The sequence below is a fragment of the Engystomops pustulosus genome, chromosome 3, assembly GCF_040894005.1.
Source record: "Engystomops pustulosus chromosome 3, aEngPut4.maternal, whole genome shotgun sequence".
Lineage (NCBI taxonomy): Eukaryota > Metazoa > Chordata > Amphibia > Anura > Leptodactylidae > Engystomops > Engystomops pustulosus.
This window is the reverse complement of record NC_092413.1, coordinates 58,045,768-58,062,353: the sequence shown is the minus strand read 5'-3', so window position 1 is coordinate 58,062,353 and position 16,586 is coordinate 58,045,768. Positions and strand designations below refer to the sequence as shown.

General features: G+C 34.4%; 20 non-coding genes across 20 annotated transcripts; all 20 read right to left on the bottom strand.

Moving 5' to 3' along the window:
* Window positions 1–486: 486 nt before the first annotated feature.
* TRNAL-UAA (transfer RNA leucine (anticodon UAA)) lies at window positions 487–569 on the bottom strand. Its single transcript has one exon. It is a non-coding gene; the product is annotated as a tRNA-Leu (tRNA).
* A 730-nt stretch (window positions 570–1,299) lies between these two features.
* On the bottom strand, window positions 1,300–1,382 carry TRNAL-UAA (transfer RNA leucine (anticodon UAA)). The gene has a single exon. It is a non-coding gene; the product is annotated as a tRNA-Leu (tRNA).
* A 726-nt stretch (window positions 1,383–2,108) lies between these two features.
* On the bottom strand, window positions 2,109–2,191 carry TRNAL-UAA (transfer RNA leucine (anticodon UAA)). Its single transcript has one exon. It is a non-coding gene; the product is annotated as a tRNA-Leu (tRNA).
* A 730-nt stretch (window positions 2,192–2,921) lies between these two features.
* On the bottom strand, window positions 2,922–3,004 carry TRNAL-UAA (transfer RNA leucine (anticodon UAA)). The gene has a single exon. It is a non-coding gene; the product is annotated as a tRNA-Leu (tRNA).
* A 726-nt stretch (window positions 3,005–3,730) lies between these two features.
* TRNAL-UAA (transfer RNA leucine (anticodon UAA)) lies at window positions 3,731–3,813 on the bottom strand. Its single transcript has one exon. It is a non-coding gene; the product is annotated as a tRNA-Leu (tRNA).
* A 727-nt stretch (window positions 3,814–4,540) lies between these two features.
* TRNAL-UAA (transfer RNA leucine (anticodon UAA)) lies at window positions 4,541–4,623 on the bottom strand. Its single transcript has one exon. It is a non-coding gene; the product is annotated as a tRNA-Leu (tRNA).
* A 730-nt stretch (window positions 4,624–5,353) lies between these two features.
* Window positions 5,354–5,436, bottom strand: TRNAL-UAA (transfer RNA leucine (anticodon UAA)). The gene has a single exon. It is a non-coding gene; the product is annotated as a tRNA-Leu (tRNA).
* A 731-nt stretch (window positions 5,437–6,167) lies between these two features.
* Window positions 6,168–6,250, bottom strand: TRNAL-UAA (transfer RNA leucine (anticodon UAA)). The gene has a single exon. It is a non-coding gene; the product is annotated as a tRNA-Leu (tRNA).
* Window positions 6,251–6,977: 727 nt separating this feature from the next.
* Window positions 6,978–7,060, bottom strand: TRNAL-UAA (transfer RNA leucine (anticodon UAA)). The gene has a single exon. It is a non-coding gene; the product is annotated as a tRNA-Leu (tRNA).
* Window positions 7,061–7,790: 730 nt separating this feature from the next.
* TRNAL-UAA (transfer RNA leucine (anticodon UAA)) lies at window positions 7,791–7,873 on the bottom strand. The gene has a single exon. It is a non-coding gene; the product is annotated as a tRNA-Leu (tRNA).
* A 726-nt stretch (window positions 7,874–8,599) lies between these two features.
* TRNAL-UAA (transfer RNA leucine (anticodon UAA)) lies at window positions 8,600–8,682 on the bottom strand. Its single transcript has one exon. It is a non-coding gene; the product is annotated as a tRNA-Leu (tRNA).
* Window positions 8,683–9,409: 727 nt separating this feature from the next.
* On the bottom strand, window positions 9,410–9,492 carry TRNAL-UAA (transfer RNA leucine (anticodon UAA)). The gene has a single exon. It is a non-coding gene; the product is annotated as a tRNA-Leu (tRNA).
* Window positions 9,493–10,222: 730 nt separating this feature from the next.
* Window positions 10,223–10,305, bottom strand: TRNAL-UAA (transfer RNA leucine (anticodon UAA)). Its single transcript has one exon. It is a non-coding gene; the product is annotated as a tRNA-Leu (tRNA).
* Window positions 10,306–11,036: 731 nt separating this feature from the next.
* TRNAL-UAA (transfer RNA leucine (anticodon UAA)) lies at window positions 11,037–11,119 on the bottom strand. The gene has a single exon. It is a non-coding gene; the product is annotated as a tRNA-Leu (tRNA).
* Window positions 11,120–11,850: 731 nt separating this feature from the next.
* On the bottom strand, window positions 11,851–11,933 carry TRNAL-UAA (transfer RNA leucine (anticodon UAA)). Its single transcript has one exon. It is a non-coding gene; the product is annotated as a tRNA-Leu (tRNA).
* A 729-nt stretch (window positions 11,934–12,662) lies between these two features.
* On the bottom strand, window positions 12,663–12,745 carry TRNAL-UAA (transfer RNA leucine (anticodon UAA)). The gene has a single exon. It is a non-coding gene; the product is annotated as a tRNA-Leu (tRNA).
* Window positions 12,746–13,471: 726 nt separating this feature from the next.
* TRNAL-UAA (transfer RNA leucine (anticodon UAA)) lies at window positions 13,472–13,554 on the bottom strand. Its single transcript has one exon. It is a non-coding gene; the product is annotated as a tRNA-Leu (tRNA).
* A 730-nt stretch (window positions 13,555–14,284) lies between these two features.
* On the bottom strand, window positions 14,285–14,367 carry TRNAL-UAA (transfer RNA leucine (anticodon UAA)). Its single transcript has one exon. It is a non-coding gene; the product is annotated as a tRNA-Leu (tRNA).
* Window positions 14,368–15,096: 729 nt separating this feature from the next.
* Window positions 15,097–15,179, bottom strand: TRNAL-UAA (transfer RNA leucine (anticodon UAA)). The gene has a single exon. It is a non-coding gene; the product is annotated as a tRNA-Leu (tRNA).
* A 726-nt stretch (window positions 15,180–15,905) lies between these two features.
* Window positions 15,906–15,990, bottom strand: TRNAL-UAA (transfer RNA leucine (anticodon UAA)). The gene has a single exon. It is a non-coding gene; the product is annotated as a tRNA-Leu (tRNA).
* Between the last annotated feature and the right edge of the window lie 596 nt (window positions 15,991–16,586).

Genomic DNA, 16,586 nt, shown 5'->3' with positions numbered 1-16,586 from the left:
CATTTGAGATTACCAAATAGGGAAAACTGCTTTTACTGACACTGTTTCACCTCTATTTTAGACTACATCTGTCTGAAAACTAATGGCGTTTCTAGATTGGATTTTCTAAGACAGATTTTACAATCCAACTTTGTTCACCACTATCTTTTGACAAATTGTTCTATGACTACCTGAGTCAGGTTAAACTTCTCCTATACATTTTCTCATGTCTTTTTCATAGCATATGTTTTGAAACTTTGAACAAAGATGCTGATAGAATATTCACCTGAATATATTAATAAATTGTATTTTCAATATTATTTAATTTTGCTGAAATAGCAGTTTTCTCTGAATAGTGAGGAATAAAATGCATTGATCACAATATGGTGCTCAGAGACTCATCTTTTGATCAACAGGTGATTTGGATAAAGGTCAAGATATTGGTTATTGTCACTAATGAATTACCCAATCTAGACCAATTTGCCAGAAGTCCAAGGTTAAAACTTTTACCAGGAGTGGGGTTCGAACCCACACGGATATATATCCATTGGATCTTAAGTCCAACGCCTTAACCACTCGGCCATCCTGGTTCAAACGACAACCTGTTAGACAACGAGATCAACATAGTGGTTGTTTGGAATAATGCATTCATGTAACTTGTACAAAATCATTCAGGTTTACAAATTTGTTTATTTTTTGGTGATTTTTTTGTCTTTGTAGAAAAGAGCCGGATAGAGAACCACTATAATTTCTAGATATGTCCGAAATCTCACCCATTCACCTTAACCTATCTGTCCAAGCATACATCTATGAAACAAAAAGTTGCACACTCATTTGAGATTACCAAATAGGGAAAACTGCTTTTACTGACACTGTTTGACCTCTATTTTAGACTACATCTGTCTGAAAACTAATGGCGTTTCTAGATTGGATTTTCTAAGACAGATTTTACAGTCCAACTTTGTTCAACACTATCTTTTGACAAATTGTTCTATGACTACCTGAGTCAGGTTAAACTTCTCCTATAAATTTTCTCATGTCTTTTTCATAGCATATGTTTTGAAACTTTGAACAAAGATGCTGATAGAATATTCACCTGAATATATTAATAAATTGTATTTTCAATATTATTTAATTTTGCTGAAATAGCAGTTTTCTCTGAATAGTGAGGAATAAAATGCATTGATCACAATATGGTGCTCAGAGACTCATCTTTTGATCAACAGGTGATTTGGATAAAGGTCAAGAACAAAATGTTAATTGTCACTAATGAATTACTCAATCTAGACCAATTTGCCAGACGTCCAAGGTTAAAACTTTTACCAGGAGTGGGGTTCGAACCCACACGGATATATATCCATTGGATCTTAAGTCCAACGCCTTAACCACTCGGCCATCCTGGTTCGAACGACAACCTGTTAGACAATGAGATCAACATAGTGGTTGTTTGGAATAATGCATTTATGTAAGTTGTACAAAATCTTTCAGGTTTACAAATTTGTTTATTTTTTGGTGATTCTTTTGTCTTGTAGAAAAGAGCCGGATAGAGAACCACTATAATTTCTAGATATGTCCGAAATCTCACCCATTCACCTTAACCTATCTGTCCAAGCATACATCTATGAAACAAAAAGTTGCGCACTCATTTGAGATTACCAAATAGGGAAAACTGCTTTTACTGACACTGTTTGACCTCTATTTTAGACTACATCTGTCTGAAAACTAATGGCGTTTCTAGATTGGATTTTCTAAGACAGATTTTACAATCCAACTTTGTTCACCACTATCTTTTGACAAATTGTTCTATGACTACCTGAGTCAGGTTAAACTTCTCCTATACATTTTCTCATGTCTTTTTCATAGCATATGTTTTGAAACTTTAAACAAAGATGCTGATAGAATATTCACCTGAATATATTAATAAATTGTATTTTCAATATTATTTAATTTTGCTGAAATAGCAGTTTTCTCTGAATAGTGAGGAATAAAATGCATTGATCACAATATGGTGCTCAGAGACTCATCTTTTGATCAACAGGTGATTTGGATAAAGGTCAAGATATTGGTTATTGTCACTAATGAATTACCCAATCTAGACCAATTTGCCAGAAGTCCAAGGTTAAAACTTTTACCAGGAGTGGGGTTCGAACCCACGCCGATATATATCCATTGGATCTTAAGTCCAACGCCTTAACCACTCGGCCATCCTGGTTCGAACGACAACCTGTTAGACAACGAGATCAACATAGTGGTTGTTTGGAATAATGCATTCATGTAACTTGTACAAAATCATTCAGGTTTACAAATTTGTTTATTTTTTGGTGATTTTTTTGTCTTTGTAGAAAAGAGCCGGATAGAGAACCACTATAATTTCTAGATATGTCCGAAATCTCACCCATTCACCTTAACCTATCTGTCCAAGCATACATCTATGAAACAAAAAGTTGCACACTCATTTGAGATTACCAAATAGGGAAAACTGCTTTTACTGACACTGTTTGACCTCTATTTTAGACTACATCTGTCTGAAAACTAATGGCGTTTCTAGATTGGATTTTCTAAGACAGATTTTACAGTCCAACTTTGTTCAACACTATCTTTTGACAAATTGTTCTATGACTACCTGAGTCAGGTTAAACTTCTCCTTTACATTTTCTCATGTCTTTTTCATAGCATATGTTTTTAAACTTTGAACAAAGATGCTGATAGAATATTCACCTGAATATATTAATAAATTGTATTTTCAATATTATTTAATTTTGCTGAAATAGCAGTTTTCTCTGAATAGTGAGGAATAAAATGCATTGATCACAATATGGTGCTCAGAGACTCATCTTTTGATCAACAGGTGATTTGGATAAAGGTCAAGAACAAAATGTTAATTGTCACTAATGAATTACTCAATCTAGACCAATTTGCCAGACGTCCAAGGTTAAAACTTTTACCAGGAGTGGGGTTCGAACCCACACGGATATATATCCATTGGATCTTAAGTCCAACGCCTTAACCACTCGGCCATCCTGGTTCGAACGACAACCTGTTAGACAATGAGATCAACATAGTGGTTGTTTGGAATAATGCATTTATGTAAGTTGTACAAAATCTTTCAGGTTTACAAATTTGTTTATTTTTTGGTGATTCTTTTGTCTTGTAGAAAAGAGCCGGATAGAGAACCACTATAATTTCTAGATATGTCCGAAATCTCACCCATTCACCTTAACCTATCTGTCCAAGCATACATCTATGAAACAAAAAGTTGCGCACTCATTTGAGATTACCAAATAGGGAAAACTGCTTTTACTGACACTGTTTGACCTCTATTTTAGACTACATCTGTCTGAAAACTAATGGCGTTTCTAGATTGGATTTTCTAAGACAGATTTTACAATCCAACTTTGTTCACCACTATCTTTTGACAAATTGTTCTATGACTACCTGAGTCAGGTTAAACTTCTCCTATACATTTTCTCATGTCTTTTTCATAGCATATGTTTTGAAACTTTAAACAAAGATGCTGATAGAATATTCACCTGAATATATTAATAAATTGTATTTTCAATATTATTTAATTTTGCTGAAATAGCAGTTTTCTCTGAATAGTGAGGAATAAAATGCATTGATCACAATATGGTGCTCAGAGACTCATCTTTTGATCAACAGGTGATTTGGATAAAGGTCAAGATATTGGTTATTGTCACTAATGAATTACCCAATCTAGACCAATTTGCCAGAAGTCCAAGGTTAAAACTTTTACCAGGAGTGGGGTTCGAACCCACGCCGATATATATCCATTGGATCTTAAGTCCAACGCCTTAACCACTCGGCCATCCTGGTTCGAACGACAACCTGTTAGACAACGAGATCAACATAGTGGTTGTTTGGAATAATGCATTCATGTAACTTGTACAAAATCATTCAGGTTTACAAATTTGTTTATTTTTTGGTGATTTTTTTGTCTTTGTAGAAAAGAGCCGGATAGAGAACCACTATAATTTCTAGATATGTCCGAAATCTCACCCATTCACCTTAACCTATCTGTCCAAGCATACATCTATGAAACAAAAAGTTGCGCACTCATTTGAGATTACCAAATAGGGAAAACTGCTTTTACTGACACTGTTTGACCTCTATTTTAGACTACATCTGTCTGAAAACTAATGGCATTTCTAGATTGGATTTTCTAAGACAGATTTTACAATCCAACTTTGTTCACCACTATCTTTTGACAAATTGTTCTATGACTACCTGAGTCAGGTTAAACTTCTCCTATACATTTTCTCATGTCTTTTTCATAGCATATGTTTTGAAACTTTGAACAAAGATGCTGATAGAATATTCACCTGAATATATTAATAAATTGTATTTTCAATATTATTTAATTTTGCTGAAATAGCAGTTTTCTCTGAATAGTGAGGAATAAAATGCATTGATCACAATATGGTGCTCAGAGACTCATCTTTTGATCAACAGGTGATTTGGATAAAGGTCAAGATATTGGTTATTGTCACTAATGAATTACCCAATCTAGACCAATTTGCCAGAAGTCCAAGGTTAAAACTTTTACCAGGAGTGGGGTTCGAACCCACGCGGATATATATCCATTGGATCTTAAGTCCAACGCCTTAACCACTCGGCCATCCTGGTTCGAACGACAACCTGTTAGACAACGAGATCAACATAGTGGTTGTTTGGAATAATGCATTCATGTAACTTGTACAAAATCATTCAGGTTTACAAATTTGTTTATTTTTTGGTGATTTTTTTGTCTTTGTAGAAAAGAGCCGGATAGAGAACCACTATAATTTCTAGATATGTCCGAAATCTCACCCATTCACCTTAACCTATCTGTCCAAGCATACATCTATGAAACAAAAAGTTGCACACTCATTTGAGATTACCAAATAGGGAAAACTGCTTTTACTGACACTGTTTGACCTCTATTTTAGACTACATCTGTCTGAAAACTAATGGCGTTTCTAGATTGGATTTTCTAAGATAGATTTTACAGTCCAACTTTGTTCACCACTATCTTTTGACAAATTGTTCTATGACTACCTGAGTCAGGTTAAACTTCTCCTATACATTTTCTCATGTCTTTTTCATAGCATATGTTTTGAAACTTTGAACAAAGATGCTGATAGAATATTCACCTGAATATATTAATAAATTGTATTTTCAATATTATTTAATTTTGCTGAAATAGCAGTTTTCTCTGAATAGTGAGGAATAAAATGCATTGATCACAATATGGTGCTCAGAGACTCATCTTTTGATCAACAGGTGATTTGGATAAAGGTCAAGAACAAAATGTTAATTGTCACTAATGAATTACTCAATCTAGACCAATTTGCCAGACGTCCAAGGTTAAAACTTTTATCAGGAGTGGGGTTCGAACCCACGCGGATATATATCCATTGGATCTTAAGTCCAACGCCTTAACCACTCGGCCATCCTAGTTCAAACGACAACTCGTTAGACTCCGAGATCAACATAGTGGTTGTTTGGAATAATGCATTCATGTAAGTTGTACAAAATCATTCAGGTTTACAAATTTGTTTATTTTTTGGTGATTTTTTTGTCTTTGTAGAAAAGAGCCGGATAGAGAACCACTATAATTTCTAGATATGTCCGAAATCTCACCCATTCGCCTTAACCTATCTGTCCAAGCATACATCTATGAAACAAAAAGTTGCACACTCATTTGAGATTACCAAATAGGGAAAACTGCTTTTACTGACACTGTTTGACGTCTTTTTTTAGACTACATCTGTCTGAAAACTAATGGCGTTTCTAGATTGGATTTTCTAAGACAGATTTTACAGTCTAACTTTGTTCACCACTATCTTTTGACAAATTGTTCTATGACTACCTGAGTCAGGTTAAACTTCTCCTATACATTTTCTCATGTCTTTTTCATAGCATATGTTTTGAAACTTTGAACAAAGATGCTGATAGAATATTCACCTGAATATATTAATAAATTGTATTTTCAATATTATTTAATTTTGCTGAAATAGCAGTTTTCTCTGAATAGTGAGGAATAAAATGCATTGATCACAATATGGTGCTCAGAGAATCATCTTTTGATCAACAGGTGATTTGGATAAAGGTCAAGAACAAAATGTTAATTGTCACTAATGAATTACTCAATCTAGACCAATTTGCCAGACGTCCAAGGTTAAAACTTTTACCAGGAGTGGGGTTCGAACCCACGCGGATATATATCCATTGGATCTTAAGTCCAACGCCTTAACCACTCGGCCATCCTGGTTCGGACAACAACCTGTTAGACAACGAGATCAACATAGTGGTTGTTTGGAATAATGCATTTATGTAAGTTGTACAAAATCTTTCAGGTTTACAAATTTGTTTATTTTTTGGTGATTTTTTTGTCTTTGTAGAAAAGAGCCGGATAGAGAACCACTATAATTTCTAGATATGTCCGAAATCTCACCCATTCACCTTAACCTATCTGTCCAAGCATACATCTATGAAACAAAAAGTTGCGCACTCATTTGAGATTACCAAATAGGGAAAACTGCTTTTACTGACACTGTTTCACCTCTATTTTAGACTACATCTGTCTGAAAACTAATGGCGTTTCTAGATTGGATTTTCTAAGACAGATTTTACAATCCAACTTTGTTCACCACTATCTTTTGACAAATTGTTCTATGACTACCTGAGTCAGGTTAAACTTCTCCTATACATTTTCTCATGTCTTTTTCATAGCATATGTTTTGAAACTTTGAACAAAGATGCTGATAGAATATTCACCTGAATATATTAATAAATTGTATTTTCAATATTATTTAATTTTGCTGAAATAGCAGTTTTCTCTGAATAGTGAGGAATAAAATGCATTGATCACAATATGGTGCTCAGAGACTCATCTTTTGATCAACAGGTGATTTGGATAAAGGTCAAGATATTGGTTATTGTCACTAATGAATTACCCAATCTAGACCAATTTGCCAGAAGTCCAAGGTTAAAACTTTTACCAGGAGTGGGGATCGAACCCACACGGATATATATCCATTGGATCTTAAGTCCAACGCCTTAACCACTCGGCCATCCTGGTTCAAACGACAACCTGTTAGACAACGAGATCAACATAGTGGTTGTTTGGAATAATGCATTCATGTAACTTGTACAAAATCATTCAGGTTTACAAATTTGTTTATTTTTTGGTGATTTTTTTGTCTTTGTAGAAAAGAGCCGGATAGAGAACCACTATAATTTCTAGATATGTCCGAAATCTCACCCATTCACCTTAACCTATCTGTCCAAGCATACATCTATGAAACAAAAAGTTGCACACTCATTTGAGATTACCAAATAGGGAAAACTGCTTTTACTGACACTGTTTGACCTCTATTTTAGACTACATCTGTCTGAAAACTAATGGCGTTTCTAGATTGGATTTTCTAAGACAGATTTTACAGTCCAACTTTGTTCAACACTATCTTTTGACAAATTGTTCTATGACTACCTGAGTCAGGTTAAACTTCTCCTATAAATTTTCTCATGTCTTTTTCATAGCATATGTTTTGAAACTTTGAACAAAGATGCTGATAGAATATTCACCTGAATATATTAATAAATTGTATTTTCAATATTATTTAATTTTGCTGAAATAGCAGTTTTCTCTGAATAGTGAGGAATAAAATGCATTGATCACAATATGGTGCTCAGAGACTCATCTTTTGATCAACAGGTGATTTGGATAAAGGTCAAGAACAAAATGTTAATTGTCACTAATGAATTACTCAATCTAGACCAATTTGCCAGACGTCCAAGGTTAAAACTTTGACCAGGAGTGGGGTTCGAACCCACACGGATATATATCCATTGGATCTTAAGTCCAACGCCTTAACCACTCGGCCATCCTGGTTCGAACGACAACCTGTTAGACAATGAGATCAACATAGTGGTTGTTTGGAATAATGCATTTATGTAAGTTGTACAAAATCTTTCAGGTTTACAAATTTGTTTATTTTTTGGTGATTCTTTTGTCTTGTAGAAAAGAGCCGGATAGAGAACCACTATAATTTCTAGATATGTCCGAAATCTCACCCATTCACCTTAACCTATCTGTCCAAGCATACATCTATGAAACAAAAAGTTGCGCACTCATTTGAGATTACCAAATAGGGAAAACTGCTTTTACTGACACTGTTTGACCTCTATTTTAGACTACATCTGTCTGAAAACTAATGGCGTTTCTAGATTGGATTTTCTAAGACAGATTTTACAATCCAACTTTGTTCACCACTATCTTTTGACAAATTGTTCTATGACTACCTGAGTCAGGTTAAACTTCTCCTATACATTTTCTCATGTCTTTTTCATAGCATATGTTTTGAAACTTTAAACAAAGATGCTGATAGAATATTCACCTGAATATATTAATAAATTGTATTTTCAATATTATTTAATTTTGCTGAAATAGCAGTTTTCTCTGAATAGTGAGGAATAAAATGCATTGATCACAATATGGTGCTCAGAGACTCATCTTTTGATCAACAGGTGATTTGGATAAAGGTCAAGATATTGGTTATTGTCACTAATGAATTACCCAATCTAGACCAATTTGCCAGAAGTCCAAGGTTAAAACTTTTACCAGGAGTGGGGTTCGAACCCACGCCGATATATATCCATTGGATCTTAAGTCCAACGCCTTAACCACTCGGCCATCCTGGTTCGAACGACAACCTGTTAGACAACGAGATCAACATAGTGGTTGTTTGGAATAATGCATTCATGTAACTTGTACAAAATCATTCAGGTTTACAAATTTGTTTATTTTTTGGTGATTTTTTTGTCTTTGTAGAAAAGAGCCGGATAGAGAACCACTATAATTTCTAGATATGTCCGAAATCTCACCCATTCACCTTAACCTATCTGTCCAAGCATACATCTATGAAACAAAAAGTTGCACACTCATTTGAGATTACCAAATAGGGAAAACTGCTTTTACTGACACTGTTTGACCTCTATTTTAGACTACATCTGTCTGAAAACTAATGGCGTTTCTAGATTGGATTTTCTAAGACAGATTTTACAGTCCAACTTTGTTCACCACTATCTTTTGACAAATTGTTCTATGACTACCTGAGTCAGGTTAAACTTCTCCTATACATTTTCTCATGTCTTTTTCATAGCATATGTTTTGAAACTTTGAACAAAGATGCTGATAGAATATTCACCTGAATATATTAATAAATTGTATTTTCAATATTATTTAATTTTGCTGAAATAGCAGTTTTCTCTGAATAGTGAGGAATAAAATGCATTGATCACAATATGGTGCTCAGAGACTCATCTTTTGATCAACAGGTGATTTGGATAAAGGTCAAGATATTGGTTATTGTCACTAATGAATTACCCAATCTAGACCAATTTGCCAGAAGTCCAAGGTTAAAACTTTTACCAGGAGTGGGGTTCGAACCCACGCGGATATATATCCATTGGATCTTAAGTCCAACGCCTTAACCACTCGGCCATCCTGGTTCGAACGACAACCTGTTAGACAACGAGATCAACATAGTGGTTGTTTGGAATAATGCATTCATGTAACTTGTACAAAATCATTCAGGTTTACAAATTTGTTTATTTTTTGGTGATTTTTTTGTCTTTGTAGAAAAGAGCCGGATAGAGAACCACTATAATTTCTAGATATGTCCGAAATCTCACCCATTCACCTTAACCTATCTGTCCAAGCATACATCTATGAAACAAAAAGTTGCACACTCATTTGAGATTACCAAATAGGGAAAACTGCTTTTACTGACACTGTTTGACCTCTATTTTAGACTACATCTGTCTGAAAACTAATGGCGTTTCTAGATTGGATTTTCTAAGATAGATTTTACAGTCCAACTTTGTTCACCACTATCTTTTGACAAATTGTTCTATGACTACCTGAGTCAGGTTAAACTTCTCCTATACATTTTCTCATGTCTTTTTCATAGCATATGTTTTGAAACTTTGAACAAAGATGCTGATAGAATATTCACCTGAATATATTAATAAATTGTATTTTCAATATTATTTAATTTTGCTGAAATAGCAGTTTTCTCTGAATAGTGAGGAATAAAATGCATTGATCACAATATGGTGCTCAGAGACTCATCTTTTGATCAACAGGTGATTTGGATAAAGGTCAAGAACAAAATGTTAATTGTCACTAATGAATTACTCAATCTAGACCAATTTGCCAGACGTCCAAGGTTAAAACTTTTATCAGGAGTGGGGTTCGAACCCACGCGGATATATATCCATTGGATCTTAAGTCCAACGCCTTAACCACTCGGCCATCCTAGTTCAAACGACAACTCGTTAGACTCCGAGATCAACATAGTGGTTGTTTGGAATAATGCATTCATGTAAGTTGTACAAAATCATTCAGGTTTACAAATTTGTTTATTTTTTGGTGATTTTTTTGTCTTTGTAGAAAAGAGCCGGATAGAGAACCACTATAATTTCTAGATATGTCCGAAATCTCACCCATTCGCCTTAACCTATCTGTCCAAGCATACATCTATGAAACAAAAAGTTGCACACTCATTTGAGATTACCAAATAGGGAAAACTGCTTTTACTGACACTGTTTGACGTCTTTTTTTAGACTACATCTGTCTGAAAACTAATGGCGTTTCTAGATTGGATTTTCTAAGACAGATTTTACAGTCTAACTTTGTTCACCACTATCTTTTGACAAATTGTTCTATGACTACCTGAGTCAGGTTAAACTTCTCCTATACATTTTCTCATGTCTTTTTCATAGCATATGTTTTGAAACTTTGAACAAAGATGCTGATAGAATATTCACCTGAATATATTAATAAATTGTATTTTCAATATTATTTAATTTTGCTGAAATAGCAGTTTTCTCTGAATAGTGAGGAATAAAATGCATTGATCACAATATGGTGCTCAGAGAATCATCTTTTGATCAACAGGTGATTTGGATAAAGGTCAAGAACAAAATGTTAATTGTCACTAATGAATTACTCAATCTAGACCAATTTGCCAGACGTCCAAGGTTAAAACTTTTACCAGGAGTGGGGTTCGAACCCACGCGGATATATATCCATTGGATCTTAAGTCCAACGCCTTAACCACTCGGCCATCCTGGTTCGGACAACAACCTGTTAGACAACGAGATCAACATAGTGGTTGTTTGGAATAATGCATTTATGTAAGTTGTACAAAATCTTTCAGGTTTACAAATTTGTTTATTTTTTGGTGATTCTTTTGTCCTTGTAGAAAAGAGCCGGATAGAGAACCACTATAATTTCTAGATATGTCCGAAATCTCACCCATTCACCTTAACCTATCTGTCCAAGCATACATCTATGAAACAAAAAGTTGCGCACTCATTTGAGATTACCAAATAGGGAAAACTGCTTTTACTGACACTGTTTGACGTCTTTTTTTAGACTACATCTGTCTGAAAACTAATGGCGTTTCTAGATTGGATTTTCTAAGACAGATTTTACAGTCCAACTTTGTTCACCACTATCTTTTGACAAATTGTTCTATGACTACCTGAGTCAGGTTAAACTTCTCCTATACATTTTCTCATGTCTTTTTCATAGCATATGTTTTGAAACTTTGAACAAAGATGCTGATAGAATATTCACCTGAATATATTAATAAATTGTATTTTCAATATTATTTAATTTTGCTGAAATAGCAGTTTTCTCTGAATAGTGAGGAATAAAATGCATTGATCACAATATGGTGCTCAGAGACTCATCTTTTGATCAACAGGTGATTTGGATAAAGGTCAAGAACAAAATGTTAATTGTCACTAATGAATTACTCAATCTAGACCAATTTGCCAGACGTCCAAGGTTAAAACTTTGACCAGGAGTGGGGTTCGAACCCACACGGATATATATCCATTGGATCTTAAGTCCAACGCCTTAACCACTCGGCCATCCTGGTTCGAACGACAACCTGTTAGACAACGAGATCAACATAGTGGTTGTTTGGAATAATGCATTTATGTAAGTTGTACAAAATCTTTCAGGTTTACAAATTTGTTTATTTTTTGGTGATTCTTTTGTCTTGTAGAAAAGAGCCGGATAGAGAACCACTATAATTTCTAGATATGTCCGAAATCTCACCCATTCACCTTAACCTATCTGTCCAAGCATACATCTATGAAACAAAAAGTTGCGCACTCATTTGAGAATACCAAATAGGGAAAACTGCTTTTACTGACACTGTTTGACCTCTATTTTAGACTACATCTGTCTGAAAACTAATGGCGTTTCTAGATTGGATTTTCTAAGACAGATTTTACAGTCCAACTTTGTTCACCACTATCTTTTGACAAATTGTTCTATGACTACCTGAGTCAGGTTAAACTTCTCCTATACATTTTCTCATGTCTTTTTCATAGCATATGTTTTGAAACTTTGAACAAAGATGCTGATAGAATATTCACCTGAATATATTAATAAATTGTATTTTCAATATTATTTAATTTTGCTGAAATAGCAGTTTTCTCTGAATAGTGAGGAATAAAATGCATTGATCACAATATGGTGCTCAGAGACTCATCTTTTGATCAACAGGTGATTTGGATAAAGGTCAAGAACAAAATGTTAATTGTCACTAATGAATTACTCAATCTAGACCAATTTGCCAGACGTCCAAGGTTAAAACTTTGACCAGGAGTGGGGTTCGAACCCACACGGATATATATCCATTGGATCTTAAGTCCAACGCCTTAACCACTCGGCCATCCTGGTTCGAACGACAACCTGTTAGACAACGAGATCAACATAGTGGTTGTTTGGAATAATGCATTTATGTAAGTTGTACAAAATCTTTCAGGTTTACAAATTTGTTTATTTTTTGGTGATTCTTTTGTCTTGTAGAAAAGAGCCGGATAGAGAACCACTATAATTTCTAGATATGTCCGAAATCTCACCCATTCACCTTAACCTATCTGTCCAAGCATACATCTATGAAACAAAAAGTTGCGCACTCATTTGAGATTACCAAATAGGGAAAACTGCTTTTACTGACACTGTTTGACCTCTATTTTAGACTACATCTGTCTGAAAACTAATGGCGTTTCTAGATTGGATTTTCTAAGACAGATTTTACAATCCAACTTTGTTCACCACTATCTTTTGACAAATTGTTCTATGACTACCTGAGTCAGGTTAAACTTCTCCTATACATTTTCTCATGTCTTTTTCATAGCATATGTTTTGAAACTTTGAACAAAGATGCTGATAGAATATTCACCTGAATATATTAATAAATTGTATTTTCAATATTATTTAATTTTGCTGAAATAGCAGTTTACTCTGAATAGTGAGGAATAAAATGCATTGATCACAATATGGTGCTCAGAGACTCATCTTTTGATCAACAGGTGATTTGGATAAAGGTCAAGATATTGGTTATTGTCACTAATGAATTACCCAATCTAGACCAATTTGCCAGAAGTCCAAGGTTAAAACTTTTACCAGGAGTGGGGTTCGAACCCACGCGGATATATATCCATTGGATCTTAAGTCCAACGCCTTAACCACTCGGCCATCCTGGTTCGAACGACAACCTGTTAGACAACGAGATCAACATAGTGGTTGTTTGGAATAATGCATTCATGTAACTTGTACAAAATCATTCAGGTTTACAAATTTGTTTATTTTTTGGTGATTTTTTTGTCTTTGTAGAAAAGAGCCGGATAGAGAACCACTATAATTTCTAGATATGTCCGAAATCTCACCCATTCACCTTAACCTATCTGTCCAAGCATACATCTATGAAACAAAAAGTTGCACACTCATTTGAGATTACCAAATAGGGAAAACTGCTTTTACTGACACTGTTTGACCTCTATTTTAGACTACATCTGTCTGAAAACTAATGGCGTTTCTAGATTGGATTTTCTAAGACAGATTTTACAGTCCAACTTTGTTCAACACTATCTTTTGACAAATTGTTCTATGACTACCTGAGTCAGGTTAAACTTCTCCTATACATTTTCTCATGTCTTTTTCATAGCATATGTTTTGAAACTTTGAACAAAGATGCTGATAGAATATTCACCTGAATATATTAATAAATTGTATTTTCAATATTATTTAATTTTGCTGAAATAGCAGTTTTCTCTGAATAGTGAGGAATAAAATGCATTGATCACAATATGATGCTCAGAGACTCATCTTTTGATCAACAGGTGATTTGGATAAAGGTCAAGAACAAAATGTTAATTGTCACTAATGAATTACTCAATCTAGACCAATTTGCCAGACGTCCAAGGTTAAAACTTTTACCAGGAGTGGGGTTCGAACCCACGCGGATATATATCCATTGGATCTTAAGTCCAACGCCTTAACCACTCGGCCATCCTGGTTCGGACAACAACCTGTTAGACAACGAGATCAACATAGTGGTTGTTTGGAATAATGCATTTATGTAAGTTGTACAAAATCTTTCAGGTTTACAAATTTGTTTATTTTTTGGTGATTCTTTTGTCTTGTAGAAAAGAGCCGGATAGAGAACCACTATAATTTCTAGATATGTCCGAAATCTCACCCATTCACCTTAACCTATCTGTCCAAGCATACATCTATGAAACAAAAAGTTGCGCACTCATTTGAGATTACCAAATAGGGAAAACTGCTTTTACTGACACTGTTTGACCTCTATTTTAGACTACATCTGTCTGAAAACTAATGGCGTTTCTAGATTGGATTTTCTAAGACAGATTTTACAATCCAACTTTGTTCACCACTATCTTTTGACAAATTGTTCTATGACTACCTGAGTCAGGTTAAACTTCTCCTATACATTTTCTCATGTCTTTTTCATAGCATATGTTTTGAAACTTTGAACAAAGATGCTGATAGAATATTCACCTGAATATATTATTAAATTGTATTTTCAATATTATTTAATTTTGCTGAAATAGCAGTTTTCTCTGAATAGTGAGGAATAAAATGCATTGATCACAATATGGTGCTCAGAGACTCATCTTTTGATCAACAGGTGATTTGGATAAAGGTCAAGAACAAAATGTTAATTGTCACTAATGAATTACTCAATCTAGAACAATTTGCCAGACGTCCAAGGTTAAAACTTTGACCAGGAGTGGGGTTCGAACCCACACGGATATATATCCATTGGATCTTAAGTCCAACGCCTTAACCACTCGGCCATCCTGGTTCGAACGACAACCTGTTAGACAACGAGATCAACATAGTGGTTGTTTGGAATAATGCATTTATGTAAGTTGTACAAAATCTTTCAGGTTTACAAATTTGTTTATTTTTTGGTGATTCTTTTGTCTTGTAGAAAAGAGCCGGATAGAGAACCACTATAATTTCTAGATATGTCCGAAATCTCACCCATTCACCTTAACCTATCTGTCCAAGCATACATCTATGAAACAAAAAGTTGCGCACTCATTTGAGATTACCAAATAGGGAAAACTGCTTTTACTGACACTGTTTGACCTCTATTTTAGACTACATCTGTCTGAAAACTAATGGCGTTTCTAGATTGGATTTTCTAAGACAGATTTTACAATCCAACTTTGTTCACCACTATCTTTTGACAAATTGTTCTATGACTACCTGAGTCAGGTTAAACTTCTCCTATACATTTTCTCATGTCTTTTTCATAGCATATGTTTTGAAACTTTGAACAAAGATGCTGATAGAATATTCACCTGAATATATTAATAAATTGTATTTTCAATATTATTTAATTTTGCTGAAATAGCAGTTTTCTCTGAATAGTGAGGAATAAAATGCATTGATCACAATATGGTGCTCAGAGACTCATCTTTTGATCAACAGGTGATTTGGATAAAGGTCAAGATATTGGTTATTGTCACTAATGAATTACCCAATCTAGACCAATTTGCCAGAAGTCCAAGGTTGAAACTTTTACCAGGAGTGGGGTTCGAACCTACGCGGATATATATATCCATTGGATCTTAAGTCCAACGCCTTAACCACTCGGCCATCCTGGTTCGAACGACAACCTGTTAGACAACGAGATCAACATAGTGGTTGTTTGGAATAATGCATTCATGTAACTTGTACAAAATCATTCAGGTTTACAAATTTGTTTATTTTTTGGTGATTTTTTTGTCTTTGTAGAAAAGAGCCGGATAGAGAACCACTATAATTTCTAGATATGTCCGAAATCTCACCCATTCACCTTAACCTATCTGTCCAAGCATACATCTATGAAACAAAAAGTTGCGCACTCATTTGAGATTACCAAATAGGGAAAACTGCTTTTACTGACACTGTTTCACCTCTATTTTAGACTACATCTGTCTGAAAACTAATGGCGTTTCTAGATTGGATTTTCTAAGACAGATTTTACAATCCAACTTTGTTCACCACTATCTTTTGACAAATTGTTCTATGACTACCTGAGTCAGGTTAAACTTCTCCTATACATTTTCTCATGTCTTTTTCATAGCATATGTTTTGAAACTTTGAACAAAGATGCTGATAGAATATTCACCTGAATATATTAATAAATTGTATTTTCAATATTATTTAATTTTGCTGAAATAGCAGTTTTCTCTGAATAGTGAGGAATAAAATGCATTGA